We start from the raw sequence: 26,193 nt of genomic DNA, 5'->3' as shown, positions 1-26,193 counted from the left end.
ACATATAGAAAAAGTGCTAGGAATCTTCACTTAGAGTCATTTTGTGTCTTAATTGTTTTCTAACATAACCTGTTTAGCTCCATTTACAGATTCACTTATTTTTTTTTTTGTTACCTGAAAGAAGAAAATGAATGCAGTAGTATAACTAAGAACTCATATTTTAGGTGTCAAAGGAATCAATGCTGATTTGTTGCATGTATTTCAGAGGTTATCATTTTTTTTATTTGAGACAAGAGTATAAGAAAAAAGCAGGTCATTTAATTTTATGATTATATGATTTGTACATATGTTTGGCCATATCTCTCTCATGGCATGTAAGAAAGTAGGCTCATTGGCTTGGTTATTTTTGGAAATAAATGACTTCTCTAATTTTCCTTTATTTAAATGTAGAAATCATTACTTATGCTCACTGTCATAGCAGATTAGTGAGAATTCCAATTGCCTATCATCACCTGCAAATAATGTTCACATAAAAATAGTAGAAATTGTAGAAGTAAAAGGCTAAAGAAAATTCACAATTACTACGGAGAGGACAAAGATGTTAAAAATCTGGGGTATCGTGTGGTGTCAGAATAATAAGAAATCACTGGACTTCTACTTTTGTTTTACATTTACTGTGACACAGGTCCCTTGGTTAAGAAAGCTTTTGCTCATGATCATTTCTAACTCACAGTGTGCTCTCTTCACATAAATGCCACCAGGCAAGTCTTTAAAGGAGCAGTTTCTCAGATTTGTGGGACTTGAAGACTTTCATCTCTTTGGTTTAGCCCAAGGCACCGAGACCTCTTAATCTAGGCAGCACAGTATGTCAGAGACCAGTGCCCTCAGGGAGCATGTCACCTCAAGATAAAGCAAACTGCCTTTCACGCATTGCTTTCTGCTGCCACTGCCTATCTTTAGCTCTTGATACCTCTAATCTCAACTATCTCCATAGCTCCTTACCTGGTTGGCTTGCCTTTAGTCTCTTTCCTACCTTTCAATAAATTCTCCACACTGACTCTAAGACTCATCATGGCATTCTTCCTTCACTGGATTTCTCATCCAGAAAAAAAAATTCCAGCTCCTCAGCTGAGTATTCAAAACCTTCTACAGTTTTCTCTCGACCAGCTTTTTCTTTTTTTTTTTTCACTGTTCATCTTAACTTTATTTTTTTTTTAATTTTTTTATTTTTTATTGACTTTGTAATAATATTACATTAAAAATATATATGTGAGGTCCCATTCAACCCCATCCCCCCACCCCCCCTCTCCCCCCCCCCCAACAACACTCGTTCCCATCATCATGACACATCCATTGGATTTGGTAAGTACATCTTTGGGCACCTCTGCACCTCATATACATTGGTTCACATCATAGCCCATACTCTCCTCCATTCCATCCAGTGGGCCCTGTGAGGATTTACAATGTCCGGTGATTGCCTCTGAAGTACCATCCAGGACAGCTCCATGTCCCAAAGACGCCTCCACCTCTCATCTCTTCCTGCCTTTCCCCATACCCTTCGTCCACTATGTCCACTTTTCCCATTGCAATGCCATCTCTTCTATGTGGACATTGGATTGGTTGTGTCCATTGCACCTCTATGTCAAGAGGAGTCGACCAGCTTTTTCAACATCATCTTCTTCGGTACTCCCTGTGTTCTGTTGTAGCTAGTATTTCTGAGTACATCCTGCTCTTACCCACTTCCTGGGCCAAGCTCAAGCTTGCTTCTCAGTGGAGCTGCTAACCCTCATCCCTCCACTGCCATCTCCACCAACCCATGACCCTGCTTAAAATACTTCTTCCCACAAAAACCCTCCTAGATCCCTGCAGTTGGAAGTAATCTCTCTTTTCCCTATATGCCAGAATACCTTGACCTTTCCTCAGAGAACTCCTTGACACTTGGCCTTTTTTTAAATCAGCTATTACCAGTTCTCCTCCCCTTACTAAATGGTAAGGGCCTGTGGGACAAGGATTGTGTCTTAACCATCTTCATGCCCCTATACTACCTAGCTCAGTGGAAACATTTATCGGGCACTTAGTAAATGTTTGGTGAAAACCTAAGGTAATAACACTGCAAGGCTATGGACTGATTCCCATTCAGGAGACAATACTGAACATTTTGCTCGTTTTATTGATACCTTTATCTCTGCTCTTATTTGTAAGACTGACAGTTAAGATGATGGTAGGTAAAACATTTCTCTCAATCTCATCGTTGCTATCCATTCGTATTAAATCTTTGATTACTATTGATTACTATAGGAGTCAAAGTCAAATAGGGAGAAAAAGTGGGACTGGCATTGTAAATAGAGTTTGATGTTACCCAGGAGTAAAGATGGATTATAGAATATGATTGTTGATGGTCAGTTCTCCCACTTTTAGGTAATGTATCTTTTTAGCTCAATGCTTAAGGGTCCTGCCTCATTTGTAGTTAGCACTCTCTCCCTCCAAACCATGGCACCCAGGCCAAGGAGGGTTGGTAAAGAGTATTGATAACTTTCATTTATATATCATTTTATCTTTTTTCAGTTCATTGTCATGTATTTCAGGTCACTTAATCTTCTGACAAGCACAGTAAATAAGAGCTTGTCTCCTTTCTATATACTAGGAAACTCAGGCTCAGTGGTTCAAATGACTTGCCCCAAATTTCACAGTCAGCCAGTGGCAGAAACAGATTCAAATCCAGTTTTTCTGACTCAGAGTAGCCAACTCCACTTTCGACCAGACAATGAAGAGGAATCGTTCTATGTATTATAAATATTCTCGTGGGCTCTTGGCATAGTCCCTGAAATGTACCTACTTTCAAGGGAATAATTTTAAGGACTAACTGTCCCTGAATAAACCAGTTTATCTACCTGTGATATCCACTGTACTCTGAAAGAGGCCTGTAACCATTCCCAAAGAATGGGATGATTTGTTTGCTGAAAGAAAGAAAGAAAAAAATTACATTGCGCAGTTTAGAGCTCAAAATGAGGCATTTGGAGTTGCTTTAAGGCTTTCTGTGAGTTATCTTGACCTTCACGAAAAGGTCAGGATGAGCTCTCTACTTTCTCCTTCCCCTTTGCCCCATTTTCCTCTCCTAAAAAATCCCCAAAAAAATGTCTCTACAGAACTCCCCGCCTGAAAACAGCCTGTCTGGTTTCCTTTGCTCTGTTCTCTCCTTCCTTCTTATAGTTCCGCTCAAGCAACTTCAGAGCCATATCTTTGCTTACAGCTCCTGGATTCAATGTTACTAAAGGAGCCCTTAATTGGGCATTTCTTGTCCTCCTGAGAGAACCCATTAAATGCCCTCTCTCTATACCTAACAGCACCAAATCAAAATTGTGGTGTGGGATCTGACAAATACAAGCATACTTCTGGAGAAAATGGGAAAGTATGTTTAAAAATGAGATTTTTGCAAGTCCTTTGGCTGTTTAATTATTATTATCCCCCCTACCCCAAGATGGCTCCCTTGTCTGTTGTTCTCTGCTCGTTTTGTCTGCTTGCTGTGTCTGCTCATTGTGTATGCTTGTTGTCTGTGTGCCTTTTTTTTTTTTTTTTTTTTAGGAAGCACCGGGAACAGAACCCAGGACCTCTCATGTGGGAGGTGGGGCCCAATTGCTTGAGCCACATCTTCTCCCTGCTCATTGCATCAGCTCGTTGTGTCTGCTTGTCTTCCTTAGGAGGCACAGAGAACCAAACCTGGGATCGCCTATGTGGGAGGCAGGGGCCCAGCTGCTTAAGCCACATCTGCTCCCCCTGTGTAGTAATTGTATCTATGTGCATTTTGTGTTCCTTTATTCCATAGCTATGACTTATCTACAGATGACAGCAGAGGAGAGACTCTTGGAGACCACTATTCCTGACTAGATACGTTATTAAGTTCTGTTCATTATTCTTATTTGTTACACCTCCCTACAATCTCCTTGGAAAACAAAGAATCACTAGTTTAGATGTATCCCAGGGGTGTCTTTAGAATTCCTTTTTTCCTAGTTATTGTAGATAGCAGTTAATAAATACTTGTCAAATAAATTAATGTACAAATGAATTGAAATGAAGCAGAATTTATTTTCTTTTTACTACACATGCATGCACTCCTGGCTAAAATTCTTTAAAAAACCTAATTTTATGAAGAACAGCCTTTCAAACACTTTACTTATTCTTGCTTTTCAAACTACGTCCACTTTTTCCAAACTGCCTTAACACCAACCATTGCTTTGTCATAAATTTAGAATGGTAAGAATCCATCTTCCAAATCCCAGGCCCTGTATATCTTCCCTACTGGCGTTCTCTGATTCTTGGTTTTTGCCAAATAGTTAAGGCTAAAGCTCCAAGCAAAAGCTCAATCTGACTCTGAATTTTCCTGAGAGTGTCTTATAAATTTGAGTGACTGATGACATTACTGAGATATACAATCTGTAATGTTTCATTTCTTCATACTCTCCCTCCCTCATTACCACAGATAATTCAGATTTACCTGTATTTTGTAGAGACGACTTGGATGCTGGGAATTCGCTCCGTTGTGTCTTTATCACTGCAAACTCAAGGTTTATTTTTTCTCCCTGCACAGATTAGAGCCTGCAATCTCCTGACTTAATATCTGTAGTGTCCAAAGCCTGACGTATTTTTCTTCACACTGTCTAAATGAATTAAGACTTGCCCTCAAATTCAAGGTATGATCCTGACAATGAGAAGGTAGCCTTTATGAGAGACCGAGATGCAGTCTCATTCTGCTGCCTGCAGAGAAAATTGATTGGATTCTTCCCAAGAGTAAAAGTAAATACTAACTTTATTCACTGTAAAGTCTAAAGTTAGTTAAAGTTGTTAGTGGCTAGTATATGAAAACAGGGAACACTGGGAATTCTCAGTACTTAGTATTTTTCATATGTCTTGCTGACCATATGCTGTGTGGCCTAAGTTTGAGTTTCCTCTTATTCCTTTTTATTCCTGCAATGGTTATGCAAGGTTATTAATATTATAGTCAAAGAAATTCTAGATTGATGATTTATAGTCCCTGAATCAGAGCAGCTGGAAATGACAGTACTCTTGCTTTACCTTGTAAATGACATGCCAGCTCTGGGCCCTGATCTAGGCCCTGGTCTGGTCGTTACCAATTTTCATAGCCTCTAGTGGGCTTTCCGAGCAAGCCAAGAGAGAAGCACGACCACAGGTGTCAAGATGAGGAATTGCAGAGTAGGTTTGGGAAACTGCAAACACTCGTGTGACTTTTGTAAAACGGCAAGGACTGGGAAAAGTTGAGGCTGGACAGGCCGGCAAGGCCAGGTTGGGAAGGGCTTGGTGCCTCACTGAAGAGTTTATTCCTCCTTGCCTGGTAGATGGAGTAAGCAAGGGGGAAGGCAGGAGGGCTGCTTTTAGTGTAATAATACTCAGGTACATCACTCAGACAGCTTTGTGGAGCATGGCATTGAAAAAAGCAACGCTAGAAGACGGAAGACAAATTAGGAGGTAGCATGGAGGTCCAGGAAAAAGATGACTCTGGCCCAAAGTAAGGTAATGGAGATAGGAAAGATGGGTTGAGATTGGGCAGTATTCCAGGAGAGGAGTACAGCTGTTTGATTTGGTGGTTGGTTGGATGGATACGGGGAGGGAAGCAATGGTTCTCAGATCAGCCAGGTGCAAGGTGAGATGCTGGTTGTTTGCAGCTGGGACTGACAATTTAGGATTATCAGCAGGCCCTTTCTTTAATTCCTCGGTATTTTGGGAGGTCGTTAAGGGTCAAGGAGCTGGAAGATGACGACTGGGGCATGGGAGAGGTTGAATTTGAGCGCCTTGTCAGATACCCCAGTGTAAATATCTGGCAATCAGGGAGAAATAGAACTTTGGAGCTTGAGTAAGATGTGGGTCAGAGATAGTAGATTTGTGAATCACCAGCTGACAGGTGGTAATTGAAATTGTGAGAGTGAATTTATCTACCCAGAGAGTGTGTAGCAGGAGAAAACTGGGCTTGGCAGACCTGTAGAAGATGTGGACCTTAAAATGTTTTTAAATCACGTTTGCTTTTAAATAGGTAATACGTGCACATTATGCAAATCTCAAAGGGTTCAAAGAGGTATACAGAGAAAAGGGAGCCTTTCTCCAACCTTGTCCTCTGGCTGTGGTGTGCCCAAACTCAGGCATCAACCACCGTTATTGGTTTCTTGTGTATCTTTCCTAAGATATTTCTACAAATGCAAATATTTGCAAATATCTTTGTGGCTGTGAGGAATATGTCACACAGATGGTTGTGCAGTGTTCTCCCTGGTCTTTTTACTTAAAACCCTTAATTATTTTCCACATGCTGGAGGAATATGTCAGAAGAAAAGGGGGAAAGAGTATGGAAATGGTGGGAGCGCTCTCCCAGTGGAGGTGGGAGGGAGAGGAGTTTAGGGCACAGGACACTGGAGGAGGTGTGGCCTTCAGGGGGAGAAGGGCGACCTCTGAAATCAGTGGCTACGTGGTAGGTGGGGAGGATAATGGAGTGAATGCTAAAATTAAAATGTCCTGTAGACCTCATTAGAAAGTAGTAAGTCCTATTCTCAGCAGAGCTACACGGTTTTTTTTTTTAAATTGGCATGGGGGAAGGTGTATGATACAACAAATTTCATGAAACTCTGCCTTCATCTCACTTGCCAATATGGCCCCCAAACAAAGGGCTGCAGGGCCTTTTGTCGATAAAGGGAAATGCTTCCCCCCCATAAATCAGGCAGCCAATACCCTGTATGGCAAGGACAAGGAGAAGCTGAAGTACATGTGCATTGCATTTAAAAAGCTGTACTGAGAGTCAGGTCAACCGCTTCTGCTTTACTCAGGGAACACCGGTAGCCAGGGTGGAGGGTCACCATGATTCAGAGGCTTAGTGTCTAATTAACAAGCCCAATAGCTGAATTTCCTTCAGTTTATCTAGAGTCAGTCAAGGCTGAGGAGAGCAATTCATTCTATTCAGTTCACAGAAATGGATGGATAACCCCGAATCATGATTTGTTTCTCCCTGTATACTGATTATCTCTCTTTCTAACTGTCTTGCTGTGGTCAGAGTATTAAGGTTGTCTTAAACCTTTTTTGAGAACAGCATGGAATTTTATACACAAGTACTAACTCTATGAAAATGGGGCAAAAACGTTTTGTAGAAACTGAAGTCATTACTCTGTTCTAGGGTCCTGTCTTAGAATCAGATATCTTGGAAATCAGAATAAGAATCAATTGGTTTTCTGGCGAGCTTAAAATCTTGGTGCAGGGAATTGTGTGGTCATGAAAGTGGTTCCTTTCTTGCTATGGAAATACTGAAGCACCCCTCTGGTAATTAGAATACTCACATCCCAGAGGTACAGCTGGATAAAAGCTGACGTTCTTAGAATTCATTTTCCCTTTTTAGATCTTCCATGGAGACCCTCATCTTACTTTTGGTGTTTCGTTACTAGACCATCCTGCCACGGTAGGATTAATTGTGGCCATAACTTTCTTTAGTTGCATTCCAAGCCTGAGGATGTGACTCCATTTGATCCAGCCAATAGTCACGGAATGCTAAATGTGTTTTTGAAAATGCTGGGATTACAAAGACGAATAAACCTTGGTTCTTGTCGTCATGGAGCTCACAATTTAATAAAAAATTATTAAAATATAGGCAACTAATTATAACTCTGTGCTAAGAAGTACTGTGGGAGCATAGAAGTGAATGATTAATTGTCTGAGGGATCAAAGGGACCTTCACAAAGGCCATTGGGACTGAGTCTTCAAGACTGAATAGGAGTTATACAGGCTAAAAGAGAGGGAAAGGCTAGGTTTTCCGGACAGATGGAGCAGTGAGTAATGTTGTGTGGCCAGAGCATGGATTGAGGATAATGGTAGGAGGAGACCTCTGTTTGAAGGACTTTATATGTCATACTCAGGAGTTTGGGCTTTATCCTATATACAGTTGAACAACAAAGGTATTTTGAGCAAGGGAAGATGGAAAAAAATGACAGTATACGGGGAGCTGAAGCCATTGGAGATTGGTAGATGGAAAGTGGAACAGTCCAGGTGGCCAGGTTCTGAACTGAACTGAGGCTGTCTTAGGAGAGTGAAGAAAGGATGGAGAAATTGGGAGGGCCCTGAAAGAATGAGGCAAGGGAAGAATTGGTGATGTGAAATTTTTTTAAGTTGAGGAACTAGGAAATGATGACTAAAGAAACAAAGAGAAAACAACATAGTGCACACAGGAAAGGCTATTGATTTGGAAAGGGCCAGCAGATGGAGAGAAAGAATTATCTCTTGGTCATCCAGAGTTCTATTTGCTCATAAACGTTCAGGTAGAACTTTCTCATATTATTTGATGTATACACTTTTCAAAAGTCTTTCAAGGAGGGAAAAAAACCCATAGCAATAAGAACATAGTAGGAATTAGTATAGTTGGTTTACGGTTGATATAACTGAATTTCAAAATTGGTTTGAGTTTCCCTACAGCTAGGAATATAGTGATTTATCTATTGCTTACTGTTGGATGGAAAAAGCAGGCAACTTCCTAAGGTTATACCCCAGTTTTCCTGGCTCTGCATAATATTAATAATAAAAACAAAAAATAATAGCTATCATTTGAGTGCTTGCCATTGACAGGACCTGCTCTGAGAACATGTAAGATTATATTTAATCTTTACAACAATCCTATGAAAGAGAAGCGGTTTCCCAGATGAGGACTCAGTGGCACAGGAGCACTTCACGTCACTAGCCAGAAATGGGGCCCAGATTCAAACCCGGACAGTCCTAGACTCTTAACCACTCTTACCCTTGATGTTATCTATTGACCAGCGTCCTTATCAACATTTTTTTGACAAAGACCAAAGGAAATGGTGTGTGGCTGTTTCTACTGGCCTTTGATAATTGTTGCAAGCTTTAATATTAAAGACCAAAGAAATGAGGACAGTTCTCCAAGGATAAAGGTCACGGTTGCCCAAAATGTGTTCTGCAGAATATCTCTGAAATATTCTAAGAAAAAAAATGATTCCAAAGACAGATGAGCTTTGAAAACACTCCCTGTTGAAGAGTTATGATTACATTAGGATTTGCACTGAGGAGTCCAGAAGAAACCTGATTAGCTCTGTTTAACCCAAGGTTACTCACACTTAACGTGGAACACAATTTGGTAGAGAGATTCAGACCTGTAATAGTGTGTATACATGGTACCCTTCAGGAGTAAAGCAATCCAGATATAAAATTTAGGGTACCCAGAAGAGTAGATGGATAGCATGTCCCTAAGATAGTCATTCTTACATACAATTTGCTATTCGAACAATGACAACAGGATAACCTCTGATTAAAGGGCTTGGAGATTACCATTCCATCAGGTTCATAAACTGTGAAAACCAGGCATGGAGAGAACACAGCTGACTTTCTACTATAAATATTTGAGGAACCTAACCATTGTTTTTCCTGGGTGGTCTGAGGAACTACTAGTTATAAGAGGCTTACAGAGAAAGTCCAGATTTTTCTCACAAAGTAACTGTTGATTTACTCTAGTAATGAAGCAATTGCCCTATAGACCTTAGAGGCACAGTGACTTGGTGTGGAAAGTCCAACAAAGGTAGATATCAAACCATGACCATAGAAAATTCTTTGTACTCTTTTTATGAAACATCACACTGAGAAACTTGGCTTTCAAACCACCAACAGAAATCTCTACCAACACTTGACAAAATTAACTATGGAGTGCTTAATTGTTAACTAGTTGAATTTTGGAGGATGTCTACCAAAGACAGCAATTTTTTTTTGCTTCTATCACAACTACTGTTGAATCTTCCTTTTCTTTAAAAGTTAGATGCAAAGGCCAATTAGATGCTTAAGTTCATTCATGGATTATGATATTAAAATACAGTATATCATCAACACATGGGAAGCTACTTCTCCCTCTTTATCTTATAACAGGAGCACAGTTGTAGCATTCATCTCAAAGTAAGATTAAGATATAAATTTAAAAGAAATGTAGGTCCTGTGTAAAGCTACATGAGGAAGCCGATTCCTTTGCCAGCACTGAAATTTTAGAGAATGAATGATCAATATGTCAGCCTCATGTGGCTTGGCCCTTAGCAAGTTCCAATTCACAGAGCCCATAGCTAATGGAGAGATCCAGGAGACTGTTGGAAAGACAGGTCTGGAATTGTGAAGTCTGGATTTAGGAGTAATGACTTTAAGGGGATCATGATGTTGGAGGAGATAGAAGCCTGGGGAGAGGATCTGGTCCTCTAGCAAGAGTGTAATTAGAAGATCAAGGACTTCCTGGTGTATGTGATTGAAATTAGATATGCCCAATTTCTTACCAGCAGCCTAATTAGAAATGGTTTCTTGATGTGTTACTTACTCATCTATATTAGTCAAAGTTCTCCAGAGAAACAGAACCAATAGGGATACATACCAATAAGGATATATATATATATGTGTGTGTGTATATATACATATATGTATATGTAGAGAGAGAGAGCAGAAAAAGAGTTATGTGTCCATGGAGATTGGCAAGTCAAAATTCAATAAGGCAGGCTGAAAATTGGTAATACCAGTGAAGTTGAATTCCCCAGGAGAAGCTGGCTGGCTGAAGGAGAGGTAGAAATTTTTTCTTCTGACATCTGAAATCCTTAGTTCTGGATTTTAAGACCTCCAACTGGTTGGATGATCTGGTTTGCTAAAGCTACCAGTGAAAAACACCAGAAAAGGTTGGCTTTTATAATGGGAAATGTATTAGGGGTAAAAGCTTTCAGGTCTGAAGCTATGAAAATGTCCACATCAGGCATCATCAGAGGTGTTTTTTCACCAAAGGTCTGATGCTCACACATCCTGGAATCCTGGATGTGGCAAGGTAAAATGGCTGCTCTCAGTCTGGGTCTCTGTTTTCTCTAGAATACTTTCTCTGGAAGCTAAACTGTGGGTAATCAAACACATGGCATAGCTTATCTCTTCAGCTTTGAGCTGATCATGTGCCCAGTATGTCAGAGGCCTCTTTCCGTGCCTCTGTGCTCTGCTGATTCCAGACACCAACCTCCCAGTCTCTCGGTGTTTCTGTGTCTCTCTCAAGCTGTAACTAATCCTGCAGTCCTCTCTCACATGGCAGGGTAAAAATGGCAGCTGCCTTTCTCTGTATGTTTCTGCCTTCGGTTCTCGGTTTATATAAAACCCTAGCAAGAGGGTGAAGACCCAACTTCGGTCACGCCTCACTGACACACTCCATAGATCCCCACAACCACAACATGGATTCATTCTAAGAACATGATCCTCTGGGATTCACAAAAGAACTTCCAACTGTCACAGGATACTTCCCTCATTGCTAAGGGCAATCACCTTTGTTAATTGTAGATGCAATCAGCTGACTATAGATGGAAATTCATCTATGGAATGCCTTCACCTTAAAGAATCAGGCCAGTGCTTCCTTGAACATACAACTAGATACCATAACCTAGCCAAATGAACACATGAAAATAACCATCACACCATTCATTATATTTATTTATTTTTACTGTAAAACAATTAGAAGTTGACTTTTGTTTCCAAATTCTGGATTACCTTACAATACTACTATAATATGTATAGGTTGTAAATAACTCCGCATGATTCTTTTCCTGTAATTTCCTACTGACCCCAAGTGATTATTTCAAGGGAAGAAACAACCCATATTTTTAGCTTTACCAGTGAGCATAATCCCCAGTCCTTTTACATTAGTACGTGATTTGTACAAAATAATATCCCACACACTAGAATGTGAGCTCCTCAAGGGTAAGGCATAGCATCTCACACATCTCTCTCTTTACAGTTGCTGGGTATATAAATATGTATTGAATAAACAAATGGATGAATACCCTTTGGACTTTCTCAGCTTCCTGATGGATTTGTTGGTTGATTTTCAAATCTTTTTTTCTTCCTTCTCATTTCTTCTCTTACTGTTCTTCCCCCAAATCCCTTTATAGACCATTTCAGGTTGGGATGCAATTTTCCACTAAGTGAAAACAACTAAGTGCTTAGGTTAACTCAAACGAGTATTTTCTGGGCTTATTTTTAGGCTTTTTAAAAAAACTTGTCATCTGAAACTATTGAGAAGTGTTTTCATATATACTTCTGTAAGCATGTATACACCAGCTTTCTTTTATGTTTACATAGGTTTAAGCTTGATTCCTCAGGAGTAGGAGAGAGCATTAGAAGATTATTTTCTTCATTGCGGAAATATTTTTTTGTGCTATGAGATATAGGATTTTGACTCTGGGTCAGATATGTTTTTATAACAGCTTTATTAAGAAATAATTCATGTATATACAAGTCACCCATTTGAACTGTACAATTCAACAGTTATTAGGATATTCAGAGTTATGCAACCATCATCACACAATCAATTTTGGAGCATTTTCATCACCCAAAAAAGAAACCTCCTACTCATTATCAGTCACCCTTATTTCCCCCCCAACCCTTAGCAACCACTAATCTACTTTCTCCTCTTCTGGAAATTTCATATAAATGGAGTCCTGCAATGTGCGATCTTTTGTGACTGGCTTCTTTCACTTAGCATAATGTTTTCAAAGTTCAACATGTTTTGGCATGTGTTAGTATTTCCTTTCTTTTTATTGATGAATAATATTCCATTGTAAGGGTATACCACATTTTGATTATCCATTCATCAATTGATGGACATTTGGATTAGTTCTACTTTTTGGTTATGAATAATGCAGCTATGAAGATTTGTGTATAAGTACTTGGACTTATTTTAAATAAATGATTCCGTAGTTTCTAGCATTATAATAGGGGAAGCCATAGAATCAGGTATGGCAAGAATATATAGCAGTGCATGTCATGTGTTTGTGAAAAATAGGTCATTGAGATGAATTTATTAGGAATGCTCAAGGAATAGTCTATATGTGAGGGACTCAAGATGAGGCACACAAAGCTTAAAATTATTATTCTCCAGAGAATGTTACGGCTTTTTGCTGACCACAGACAATGAAAGTTCATATTTTGCTGTAGTTATCTGAGAATTGAAACACGCTTCCTCCAAAGACACTATTCCTGGGGCTGGACTTCCCTACCTCTAAAAGCTCTCCAATCCTAGTGTGCTGTTTGAGTGGTGAAGACCAATCACTATAATTTTTCCCCTTATTGATTCATTTTTTTATCCAATAAAGAATGCATGCCTAGTTCACCCGTGAAACAGCAGTGACCAAAACAGAAAAACCCTTACCCTCATGGAACTTATATTCTTTGGGTGTGGGAGAGATGGATAATAACAAAAAACTTTAGTTACATATTATATTAAGTGATAATTGCTATGAAGAAAAATTAGGAAAGAAACGGGGCTGAGGAATGCCAGTAGTGGGGTTGCAGTTTAAATCAAGGTGGTCAGGAAGGTGACTTTTCAGCAAGGACTTGAGAAGAGTAATGAGTTGTGAGGATATCTTGGGTGGGTGTGAAAAAGTATATAATTTTTAAAAGAAAATTTTCTCAAATAGGTAATATACATTTCTCTGCCTTCTAAGAGTGGATATGACAGCTAGTTGAACATCTACTTGATAATTCAGGGATTTCTGGGAATGCTGATGCTGGATTGTGATGCAGTACAATAATGCCCAGACAGGCTGGAATTCAGAGGACTATTTGCCCCTCTGCCCAGTGGCCCCGTATCTGTTCCTCCTTTGTATTTGATGCAGCGTCACCTTGTCCACTTTCATATCCTGCTCGCTCTCTTGTAGTCTCCTTCCACCACTCCCCACACTTCTCATTTCATCTTTCTTATATGTCATTGGCTTGTTAGGCTTAGATCCAGGACAAAAAGACTTGAGCAAAAGCCTAAAATTTAATGCATGGACTTTATGACATCTATTCTGCCTATTCAGGGACCTATTTCCTTACTCTCAATTTTCGTTCTCTCTGAAGTTCAAATAATTGAACTTTTGTTTTGGGAAATATTGCTAATTCTTGTGCTATTTTCTTTCAGGGCTCAGAATCTTTTAAAAAACTTTTTTTTTAATTAGAGAAGTTGTACATTTACAGAAAAATTTTAAAAATACAGCATTCCCATCTACCATTCCCAATATTAACACTTGTCATTATTGTGGTACCTTTGCTACTACTGATGAAAGAATATTATAATTGTCACAGTAACTATAATCCATTGTTGACAATAGGTTGTATATTTTTCAAATATAACACCCTCTTATTAACACCTTGGCTTAGTATGGTACATTTGTGATAAGTAATGAAAGAATGTTTTTATCATTGTACTATTAGTTATAGTCCATCATTTTTTTAAATATAGTTTTTTAAAAAGATACTTAGATTACATAAATGTTACATAAAAAATAAAGGGGATTCCCAAATGCCCCGCTCCCAACCCCTCCCACATTAACAACATCCTTTATTAGTGTGGTACATTTGTTACAACTGGCAAACACATTTTGGAGCATTGCCACTAAGTGTGGATTATAGTTTTCATAATGGTTTACAATCTCTCCCACACAATTTTGTAAGTTATGACCAAATATATAATGGCTTGTATCTGTCATTGCAGTGTCATTCAGGACAATTCCCAAGGCCCAAAAATGTTGCAATATTATACCTGTTTTTCCTTCTCCCTCACCTCAGAACCTCCAGTGGCCACTGCCTCCACATCAACAATAAAAGTTCTTCCATTGCTAGAATCACAGTAAGTCTATAGTAGAATACCAGTAAGACTACTCTAGTCCATCGTTCATTCCCCAATCCTGAGGATTCTGGGATGGTGGTGCCCACTCCACCTCTAATTGAGAGGGGGCTTAGATCCTATGGGGTAGATAGATGGGAGTATCTTGCTTGCACTTGCAGACTCTCTCTGTTCCTTGGGAGGGTCATGTTCATCATCATCTCCTTGTTAGTTATCCTGGGTGAGTCCAGTGAACTGTAGCGTAGGTGTTGCAACTTTGTTGAGATTCAGGGACCATCTGGCACATGGACAGCCCAAAGATTTACATCTTTTGGACATACACCTGTCAACTTGAGCACTAACTATATGTTCAAATAAAAGGTGCAGAAGAGCCATCTATAAGGAAACCATACCTGAGTCCAACCAACTCTGTCACACTAGGGAGCATAAGCTTCCAAGTAGGGCCCTCTGGCAGGGAACCAAACTTCTGAGGTGCCTGCCCTGCCTATAGTGTCTGAATGTCTCCGCTATTTGAGGCAATACTTACTTTAGCAGTCAGTGTGAGATCCTGCTGAGGCATGCATAAGAATAACCTCTGGAATGACCTCCCAACTCACTTTGAAGTCTCTTAGCCATATAAATTCATTTGTCTTTCCCTTTCCCATTTTGGTCAACATCTTTTTACAGTGGCACTGTAGTTGGTGCTTGGTAGTAATCCCTCAGTGCCAGGGAGGCTCATCTCCTGGGAGTCATGTTCCATACTGGGGGGAAGGTAATACATTTATTTTATATGCTAAGTTCAGCTTAGAGAAAGGCCACATTTGAACAACAAGGAGGCTCTCAGAAGGTAAATCTTAGGTACCCTATAATACTAGGCTGTTTCAATTTCAAAAGTAAAGGTTCGTAAGTACTTTCATCAATATCAAGGGACCATCCGTCAATAGTTCTTCCTCCATCACTAGTCATAGTCCATCCTTTACAACAGGGTTCACTGTGTTGTACAGTCCTATGGTTTATCTTTTAACTTTTTTTCTTGTAACATATATGCAACCTAAAATTTCCCCTTATAACCACATTCTCATATATAATTCAGTGCTGTTAATTATATTCACAATGTTGCTCTGCCATCACCACCATCCATTTCTAAAACTATAATCAACCAAATAGAAATTCTTTACAAATTAAGCATTAACTCCCTATTCCCTAACCCCAGTTGAACCCCTGGTAACTGATATTCTAGATTCTAATTCTTGAGTTTGCTTGTTCTGATTATCTCATATCACTGAGCTCATACAATATTTGTCCTTTTGTGTCTGACTTATTTCACTCAACATAATGTCTTGAAGGTTCATCCATGTTGCCATGTGAACCAGAATTTCATTCCTTTTTAATGCTGAATAATATTCCATTGTATGTATATATCACATTTTGTTTATCTGTTCATTGGTTTATGGACACTTGGGTTGCTTCCATCCTTTGGCAATTGTGAATAATGCCACTATGAACATTGGTGTGCAAATATCTGTTCAGTTCTCTGCTTTCAGTTCTTTAGGGTATATACCTAATAGAGGGATTGCCAAGTCCTATGGTATTTCTATACTTAGCTTCCCGAGGAACTGCCAAACTGTCTTCCACAGAGGCTGCACCATTTTACAGTCTCACCAGTAATGAATGAATGTCCCTATTTCTCCCAAGGGACCTCTCTAACACTTATGATTATCTGTTTTTTAAATAGTAGCCATCGTAGTGGGTGTGAAATGGTATCTCGTTGTGGTTTTGATTTGCCTTTCCATAATAGCTAATGAGGTTGAGCATCTTTTCATTTAGTTTTTAGCTATTTGTTTATCCTCTTTGGCAGAAAAATCTCTATTCAAGTCTTTTGCCCATTTTTAAATTGTGCCATTTGTCCTTTTATTGTTGAATTGCAGGGTTTCTTTATATATTCTGTATATTAAACCCTTATTGAGTATGTGACTTCCAAGTATTTCCTCCCATTGAATAGGTTTTCTCACTTTTGCAACCATTCCCATTTTTGTCTTGAGTTTTGTTTGTCTGCCTTATTTACAGATATAATGATTAGAATTTCTTATGAATTTGTCTCTTCCTGTGTTGAACTTTTGAATAATAAATACATTTATATTCTATAGAAAACAATGTGTTAGGCCCTTATCAGAAATTTGTAGAAAGTATTTCACTTATTAAAGATAAAGAAACTAAAGCCAATTAGGATTGTCAGGTTTTATCTCTTGGAGCATGAACAAAATATAGATCTATGTGTCAAGGGCATATCCAGAGAACAGAGTACATCTAGACACATTAACCCTGTAGACTTGTTCCAAACATTTTATTAGAGCAGAAATCTATGGGTGTAATTTGGCGGTTTTGTCACATGCCTTGCAGATTTTGGCAAATCTAAGGAAATCTCATGCCAGTGATCTTAGCGTAGTCATTTCATTTTGCTCAGGTGCTCAGCTCTAGTAAACTTTACAATAATACAGTCAATGTAAGATATGTAATTTTCCCCAGTTGTAGAGTAGTTACAATAAGGCCAGGGGCTAGAATTCAAATTTATATGAAGAAGGCAAATACTGAATGGTGACTCAGTTTCTAAACACTGTGTATGTGTGTGTGCATGTATATATATATATTTTTTATATACTTATGTAATTTTTTTTCTCCGCCAAGCTCAGTAAGTCTTAGCAGATTGCTTTCATTTTTTTCATGTCAGCTATTCTAAGTGCCTTCTTTGACAGGAAGGAAGTTCTGCTACACCTGAGGTTCCAAATGTAAAAAGTACATATTAGAGAAAGAAAGAATAATAAATAATAGTCATCAACACTTATTGAACACTTAGTATGGGCTGAGTATGGTTCTAACAAAGTCTGACATATTTGCCATACTACGTCATTGATCCCCATAATTGTATTAGTGCTGAGAGTGAGTGCCTAACCTTAGCAAGTAGGAGAGTCAAGTCCTGAAATACGGTCTTTCTGATTCCAAGACCATGCTTTCAAATCCGGTACCAATTCCCTCCTCAGCCACAAGTAGCAAAATATACCAAAAAAGGCAAGTTGTCAAGAAAGAAAATGGATATTATTCAGCCTCACTGGGACAAAACAGTTTTTTTAAAAAAAACATACTTTGACATCTCTTTTATTTTTTTATTCTTATTTTTTATTTTTTTAAAAAAGGTATTTAGATAACATAAATGTTACATAAAAAGTATAGGGGATTCCCATATACCCTGCTCCCCACACCATCCACACATTAACAACATCCTTCATTAGTGTGGTACATTAATTACAATTGATGAACACATTTTGGAGGTTCATAAGCACAGTCATCAATATCAATGGACCATCCTTCTTCACTAGCCATTGCCTCTGTACTTAGACGATTCTTGCTGTTCCACCAGAGGATGGGGCAGAGCTCCCCTGAATTGGAACTCAATATTTTTTCAGTTAGTGTGTGACTCTCCACCCACCATGACAATGCCCCATGAGCATTTGACCACATTTATATGCCTTATATGTAGGTCCAGGTGAACCTCCTCCCATATATCCCCCTTCACTTCGCTGACACCACATACAAATGGTCCTCCCCTGCCACAATGATCTAAAACTTCATCAAAAATGAAGCCAATAAAATAGCCAAATACAATTAATAAGAAAATGACATAATAATGATAGTTTTAAAAATAGGAAATAAAATATAAAAAATTTAAGAATTGGGGCTAATAAAAAATAATGAAAAAATTAAAAAATTTTTTTTGACATTTTGCCTTTCATCGCTGTAAGATCTGTTGTCCGGTATGTACAGGGACATTTTCTTCTCTTTTAAAATGCAGATATCATTGGGGTAATGGCACATTATTGTAAAATCCCAGTAAGGTTGAATGATGTGTATCAACTCTTTTATACTGGCCAAATTTCAACAGGAAATGGGTTGGAATTAAGAACTCCGAATGCCCGAAAGGGGGACAGTGTTAAGAAAAAAGGAGTTTGAACCAAGAGCCTGAGGGAGTCCAGCCATTTTACTGTTTTGCTTATGACAGACCTAAAATATGCATACTTTTACTTCCTACCCTGTGAGTTTCTTCTTAATTAACACTGTTCATGCCAAGTCATATTAATGTATTTTTTCCACCTAGTTTAGGGGTGTTTTGACTTTGTGTTTAATAAAATTTTGCAGTACAGCTTTAACTGTTTTTATGATAATTGACAAGGCTCTGTGCAATTTACAGGTTTGTTTGTTATTTTTAGGAGGTACCAGGGATTGAACCCAGGACCTCATACATAGGAGGCAGGAGCTCAACCACTGAGCTATACCAGTTCTCAATTTACAGTTTTAAAAATATATAATGTTTGGAGAATTTGTCTTTCTCATTTTTTATGAACTCCTAATATGTTAGATTTATAGTTGCTTTAACAATTCTATATGATTTACTACTTTCGCCTGAATCTAGATGTAGATGGGTGGATATGATTTAGCTGCTTCTAATACTGCATGAGAGCAAAACTGGAATCTCTGGGCCAATTCTTTTTGTCCCTGCTTTACGTAATAGAATCTGTGTGTATTTACCTGCTTTGGTATAAAATTTAATGTATAATATTTAAGGAAACATTGATCCCTGTAAAGTTACCTTTGGTTCTTTATTTGAAAAAGAAATCTCACTTACTGCTATATAATTACAGATAGTAGAGATGTTCCATTTTAAAAAGTAGGTTTCCTACATTGAAATCACTTGGTCTCTATAAATTAATAGAAATTACCCAAGTACTGTTGTAATGTTCTTTTTCATCCATGCTATTTCTGATTGCTAGGGGGCACACATAAATGGTTGCTAGAGGGGCATGGTGCTTTCACGTGATCATTGGTAGAGGTAAGGCAACAAGTCTTGCCAGTTCGATTCAACTCCCTGTCCATTAGTTGTCTGGGTCAAAAAAATTTTTAAGTAATTTGTTTCTGGGCAACCAGATTTATATATTTGATGACAAAATTAATCAGCTACATCTACATAGTTGTAGAATGGAGGGATTTTTTAAGCTCTGTGGAGAATAAGAAATTAATAATGGATAGGAGACTTTTTTTAGGATGACTGACTACAAGAAGAAATTGTGGTGACAGAAACCATGTGCAGTGAATTTGAATTAGTGTTCTTTAGGGAGCTACCAGAGAAATACCATTTACAAGATAATCAAGAACGTAAATAGATTCTCCATGGAGTTGTCTGATCGCTGACATATATTCACCTGTATTGAAATGACTGAATATATTCTAACAAGTAGAGATTCAGTAGGAATGAGATGTACATGTATAACTTCTAGAAAAGTACTATATATATCAATAACAGTATCAACGGACAACCAAGTGTTAAAATGAGTCAGTTGGGTACTTGTGAAGTTTTACAACACTTCACTTGGAGGAGTGATAAATATCTTATTGATCACTTATGGGCATGGTCTCTACCAATGCCTTGTAACTATTACATGCACAAAGTTTCCTAGCAGTATGATGTACTTTTAATGATATTGGCAAAAGAGGTTTTCAAATATGTGTAAGAAAATTACTTAATTCATAAGGAATAAGTGGCTCCATTTCCCAACCCCTAACAAAAATACATCCTCACACAACTCTGTAATCATGACCACATTTATTAGGAAATGTTTAGTAAAAAGTCATCTCTAATTCAACCCCTTGAGCCACAATTCTTGATAATCCTCATGAACATTTATAAATACCTTAAAAGAGAAGTTAGGCTCCCATCAAAGAACGGTGTATTTTACTTGGTTGCTGGCCAAGATAACTCTTTTGAGCCATTTCTGGGTTTTAGACTCTTTGGCATCATAGCTTGCCCTGCCTCAGAGCTTCAGGAGGAAAAAGTAGTCCCTCAAAATCAAGTTGGTTTGTGAGCTTACTAGGAGGATTATGTATGTTACATATTTGTTTAGGAGAAAAGTACTGGTTGGGCTCAATTAATCCTGGTCAGGTGAATTAAGGTTTGAATTAATACCAAGGGAACCTTAACTTTACATCTACAAAATCAACATGCCAAGAAGTGGATGTGGCTCAAGCAATTAGGCTCCCATCTACCATATAGGAGGTCCAGGGTTCGATACTCAGGGCCTCCTGGTGGAGGCAAGCTGACTAATGTGAAGTGCTGCCCCACGAAGGAGTGCTGGCCACACAGAGAGCTGGTGCAACAAGATGATGCAACAAAAAGAGACACGGCAGAGAGATAATAAAGGGTCACGGCAGACCAGGGAGCTGAAGTATGCAAGAGAATGATCACTTCTCTCCCACTCCAGAGGGTCCCAGGATTGGCTCCCAGAGCCACCTAATGAGAATACCAACAGATACAGAAGAACACACAGCAAATGGACACAGAGAGCAGACAATGAAGGTGGGGGGGATAAATAACTAAATAAATAACTCTTTTTTTAAAAATGTCCTGGTAGATGCTTGATGAAGATAGCATTAGCCCTTGCTTTAAGGCATCTTCCTCTGCTCCTACCATTGATCCCGTGGGAGAGATAATACATGGTGTGGAAAGTGAAAAAGACATAGCCGTGCTTTAAAACAAAATGAACAGCTCTTTGGACCAGCTGTGAGAGAGGGGGCAAGAAAAAACAACAGACCACAGTAAAGGAGTATGTGCGGCTAAGTTTGTGGGCTTTCAGCTCCTTGCTACAATAACAGGGATTAAAATTCTCCTCACCAGGTAGGGGCCCAGAGCCAGGCATACTATTTGAAATAGCGCCCTACAAAAACTCGTGTGGGAAGACACACACACATGCACACTTATATGGTAGAAGAAAATGAAAAAGAGCAGTTTTGATTGCTGCAGGAGGCCACAGCTCATACGCAGTCATGGACCTCAGGGGTAGAGGCTGGGGAGGAGGCAAGGATGCCAGCGGGAAGAAGAGGAATAGAGGCCTGACACCCAGGCCTGAATCACTTGACCTGCTGCCTGGTGGTGGAATTAGTGATGTCTCCATATCAGTCAAGGTAGGAGCTCCAAACTACCAACGTAAGATAGTTCTTTGGACTAGAGGTCCCCGAGTGGTGGATGCAAACAGCCACAAAGCCACTTGACCGAGAAAGGTGAGTTCAAGAGAAGAGGATACGATAAAGGAACACACTCGCAAAAGATACATAACAGAAACCATACACAAATCATCCCTTTAAAAATGTGTCTGCAAACCAAAATCCAAAACACATAAAGAAGTGAGAAGGTCTCCCCCACAGAGTTAACAATCAAAACATGAATTAAGTCCAGATGAAAGTGAAATGATTAAACAGTACAATGAAGATTCTAAGTCTATTTAGGATGCTCAAAGACATGAATAAGGAAATTAAATTCATGAAAATAAAGAAACAAATGGATGAAGAGCAGATGGATCTCAAAAAGACATCTTTGGAAATAAAAACTAGAGTCAATGAAGTCCCCAAACTCAATATATAAAATAAACTCTAGATTGGACCCGGGCAGAGATCATAAGGAAAAGGAAAAGATGATCCTGAGGACTTTGCTATACACAACACTAATAGAAAAATATAAGAAATATAAATGAGCAATAAAGAGAGATGGCGAATTGACCACAAGGCTCTAAACATTACCTAGTAGGGGTTTCAGAAATAAAGACTGGAGGGAATGGCAAAGAAGCAATATTTGAAGCTATAATCACTGAAAATCTTCCAGAATTAAAGAAGGCTGTTAGTCTAAAATAAAGAAATGGTCTCCCAAGAGAAATTTCAGACATCTTGGAAAGCAAATGAGGCCTACTCAGAGTAGTTTGTATTCTTCACAACTCAGCTTTGAGAAGCTCTGGTTGATCAAAATGAGCCTTTTCTGTTTTTTACTGGAAAACTTGAGAACAGAAATTTAATGTGTTATATATACTGAACCATGTTGTCTGAACCAAAGCACTTATAAATAACTCATAAAAGGAGAGCTCAGTGGACAACTAGACCCTGAGGATAGAGGTATAAAGGAAGACCTCTCTAGAAAAGCTAGTATCCTGTTGGTACCTTTGTAAAAAGTGGGTGGGAAGACAATCATCACTTATGGCACTCTCCAGAAGTCCATGTCCAAGAGCTGTATTTTCAAATGGGACCTCGTGAATGACCCAATCTGACCGCAAGAATAATCTTGAATATAATTCTACCTAAAAAGGTGTTTTTCAGTTGGAACATTTCAGTGAAGGTGGTTTTCTTTTAGCAGTTAACTACTACAAAAGGGAAAAAATAGAAGATATTTCCTATCAAATGAAACCTTGTGGATACTGGATGTCCCTTCAAGTTCACAGAAATATTTAGTTGATTGCCAGTTAAGTGTTCACAAATTGGAATTAATTAATGCACACAACTACAGAAGTTGGTTCCCACCCAGAGGACCTGTGTGCCGTGTCCAGCTGAGGGTATAGTTATCTTGATAAATCTCTTATTACTGCTTTGTGAAAGCAGATTGCTATGAGACAAACTGCACACATAACCCTACTTGAAGTTTGTTATAGGTAAGACTTTAGTCAATATAGTTAGGATGAAAAAAAATGTATACATTTCTGAATGACTTTAAACAAATTCCTAGAAAGCTTGTTTTCTTGAGAAAACAAAAGTAGATTATATTTTTTCTCTTCCAAATATGTAATAACAGACAATATTTCCCTAATAGGAAATCCAATCCTGAGATTTTCTTATGTTTTCACACTGGACAATGGGAAAACTCTTCTTGCTTCCTCGCCACTTGCATCTCATTTCTTTTCTCATAGAAACAGGTCTCTCACATTTGTGGGTGGGAAGTCTTCTTACCTCACAAAATATGGTCTGTGAACAACAGAAATGTGCCATCTTATTTTGGTCTTTATCATAATTGGAAGAAAGATAGCAAGAGTTTTGATCAGTTATAGGTCCAGTGTGAAAAGTGTCCTAGATTGGAGTTGTCTTCCCAGCAAATCCTAAAGCTTTTAGGTTTTGCATGTGCTAATATTGTTGATACTTCTTTTGGCACTGAAAAAATAGAAGCAAAAGAAAATGAAATAACCATGGAAATAGTTAAAATAAAATTCATATTGTTAAACGTTATTAGAAACAAAAAGGTATACTCTACATAACTATAAAAGAACTAATCCAAGGACAATCAAGATCTTGGATGTATCTAACTACATGAGCCCAAAATACATAAAGCAAACTATGACAGAATTCAAAGGAGAAACTAACTGATTTATAATTACATAATTATAGTTTAAAACTCTTCTAACAAAATTGATAGCTGCAAGGAATAAAAAAAATTAGTAAGGATTTAGACAGTTTCAACAACAAAATTAACTTTCTAATGGAAAAAGCACATTTTATAAGTACTCAGTAAACATTTATAGAAAGTAACTATGAAATAGGTCACAAAAGGATCTAGTGATCATACAGGTCTTCTCTGATTAAAATGCAACTAAATTAGAAATGTCATAAAAAGACAGGTGAAAAAATTGGGGGATATATTGAGAAATGCATTCCTAAATGACTTATGGGTGAAATGAAAAATCACAATGGAAATTCCAAAGTGTAAGCAATTGAATTAAATTAAATCAAGTGATGATGCATATCAAAACTTTGGGGATATAGTTAAAATAGTGCAGAGAAGAAAATTTATAACCTTAAATGTAATTATTTAAAAACAGTGAGAATCAGAAATGAGTGACTTAAGCATTCAACCTGAGCAGCTAGGGGAAAAACACAGTAAACTGCCAAAGCATTATTGATGAGCATAAAATGAGGCCAGGATAAATGAAGAGCTTCACCACATGCCTGGATGGGAAGACTCGCTAACATAAAGTCAGTTCTTCCAAATTTAATCTATAAGTCCAGTCCAATTCAAATCCAAAAATTTTAGCATGTTTTCATGAAAGATGAAAATTTGACACTAAAATCATTTTCTGAGCAAAGGGGCTCAGAATAGCCAAGACAATTTTGAAGAAGAGCGAAGTAGGGGTAGGAGGCCCTACCAGACATCAGTTTATTTAAAGCTGTAGTGTGGGATGGGTGCAGAGATATACAAATAGACCATCAGAAAAGTTTAGGGAACTCAGAAGCACACCTATGCATTTATATAGGCTTGATGTATTACAGAGGTACCATTATAGATACATGATACCTCTGGAGTAGTCAATGAATGGTCCTGGGTTAATAGCTTATCTATGGGGGCGGGGGTGGGGTGGGGAGTCAAATTGGATCCTGTCTTCACACCAAGCACAAAAATAGATTGAGTGGATTAAAGTCTTAAATGTGAAAAAAAAATTTTTAACTTTAAAATGTAGTTGTAAGGAAGATTATATTAAATGAGACATAATGAAAAACAGAAAACATGGAAGACTATTGAAATTTAAAACTTTTGTTCAAAAGAATACAATGAACAAAATTAAGGGTAAGCTACTCTAAGACAAGGGTAGGAGATAATATTTGCCATGCCCTTAACTGATAAAGTATAGTATCCAGAATATACCCAGAATTTTAATAAGAAAAAGATAATTTAGCAAATGAGCAAAGGAAACATGAAAAGCCAATGAACATGAATAATCAGGGAAATGCAAATTAAAATACACCCATCAGATCGGCCAAAATCCAAATGCTTGATAATACCAAGTGTTTAATGAGACTGACAAAATGGAAATTCTCTTAGACTACTGTTGAGAGAATAAATTGGTAAAAACCACTTAGGAGAAACATGAATTTGATATATAGTAATGTTGAAGATTTCACACCTACATATGGCCTATAGACAATCTCTTGAAACAGATACCCAAGGAAACAGGTATAAGGAGATACAACATGCCATCGTTTGTAGTTATGAAAAGTTGGAAACACCCTAAATGTTCATTAACAGGAGAATGTTGTTGGCGTATTCAGGCAACAGAATTATACCTTACAGCAGTTAGAAACTATGAACTCTTATGTATCAACATGACTAAGTCTCCAAAGCACTGTTGAAGCAAAAACAAAATCTTAGGATGGTATGTACATCCTTAAACATACAGTTCTTAAAAATAGTTTGAGAGCATGCAAAATAATAGCATCTTTATTAAGTTCAACCTGTTTTGTGGATAAATTCATGGTATGATGGACATGGAATTCAGTATAGTGTTATCTCTTTGGGGGCAATGGCGAAAGGAGAACAAAATGATATTGAGTTGGGTACATATGGGAACTTCAACTTTAGCTGTCATATATTATTTCTTCAAAAAACAATTGAAAACAGCAAATGCTAAATTTATTAAAGCAGGATGGTGGGAACATAGGGATACTCTTACTGTATTCATATACTTTCCTGTCAAAAATAGATAATTTCAGGACGTAAACCAGAATGTTGATAGAGCTATAAAAAATGAATTTCACGATGTTATAAGGAAATATTTACAAAATGATGAAATTCTTTTATCTGAACATAGCACTCATTAGGCTTTTAGTGAAACATGAAAAAATTGAAAAGCATCTCCCCTCAACGCCAGGCAAAAGCTTCCAATTTTATTTTGTTCTTTTACCATTGGTAAGATTGTCATCCTAAAAACCATTCATTAAGTGCCTCTCTTGCTTGCTGTTGTGTTTGGTGGTGGTCAGAAGCATCTGTTTGC

The 26,193-nt window shown here is 38.0% G+C and overlaps 1 protein-coding gene across 3 annotated transcripts in view; it reads left to right on the top strand.

Annotated features, from left to right (window-relative positions):
• DMD (dystrophin) overlaps window positions 1-26,193 on the top strand; it is a 2,676,723-nt gene that overhangs the window by 2,624,680 nt on the left and 25,850 nt on the right. The gene's annotated exons all lie outside the window — the stretch shown is intronic.

The sequence above is a fragment of the Dasypus novemcinctus genome, chromosome X, assembly GCF_030445035.2.
Source record: "Dasypus novemcinctus isolate mDasNov1 chromosome X, mDasNov1.1.hap2, whole genome shotgun sequence".
In the NCBI taxonomy this organism is placed as follows: Eukaryota; Metazoa; Chordata; class Mammalia; order Cingulata; family Dasypodidae; genus Dasypus; species Dasypus novemcinctus.
This window is presented reverse-complemented; position numbering and strand designations above follow the sequence as displayed.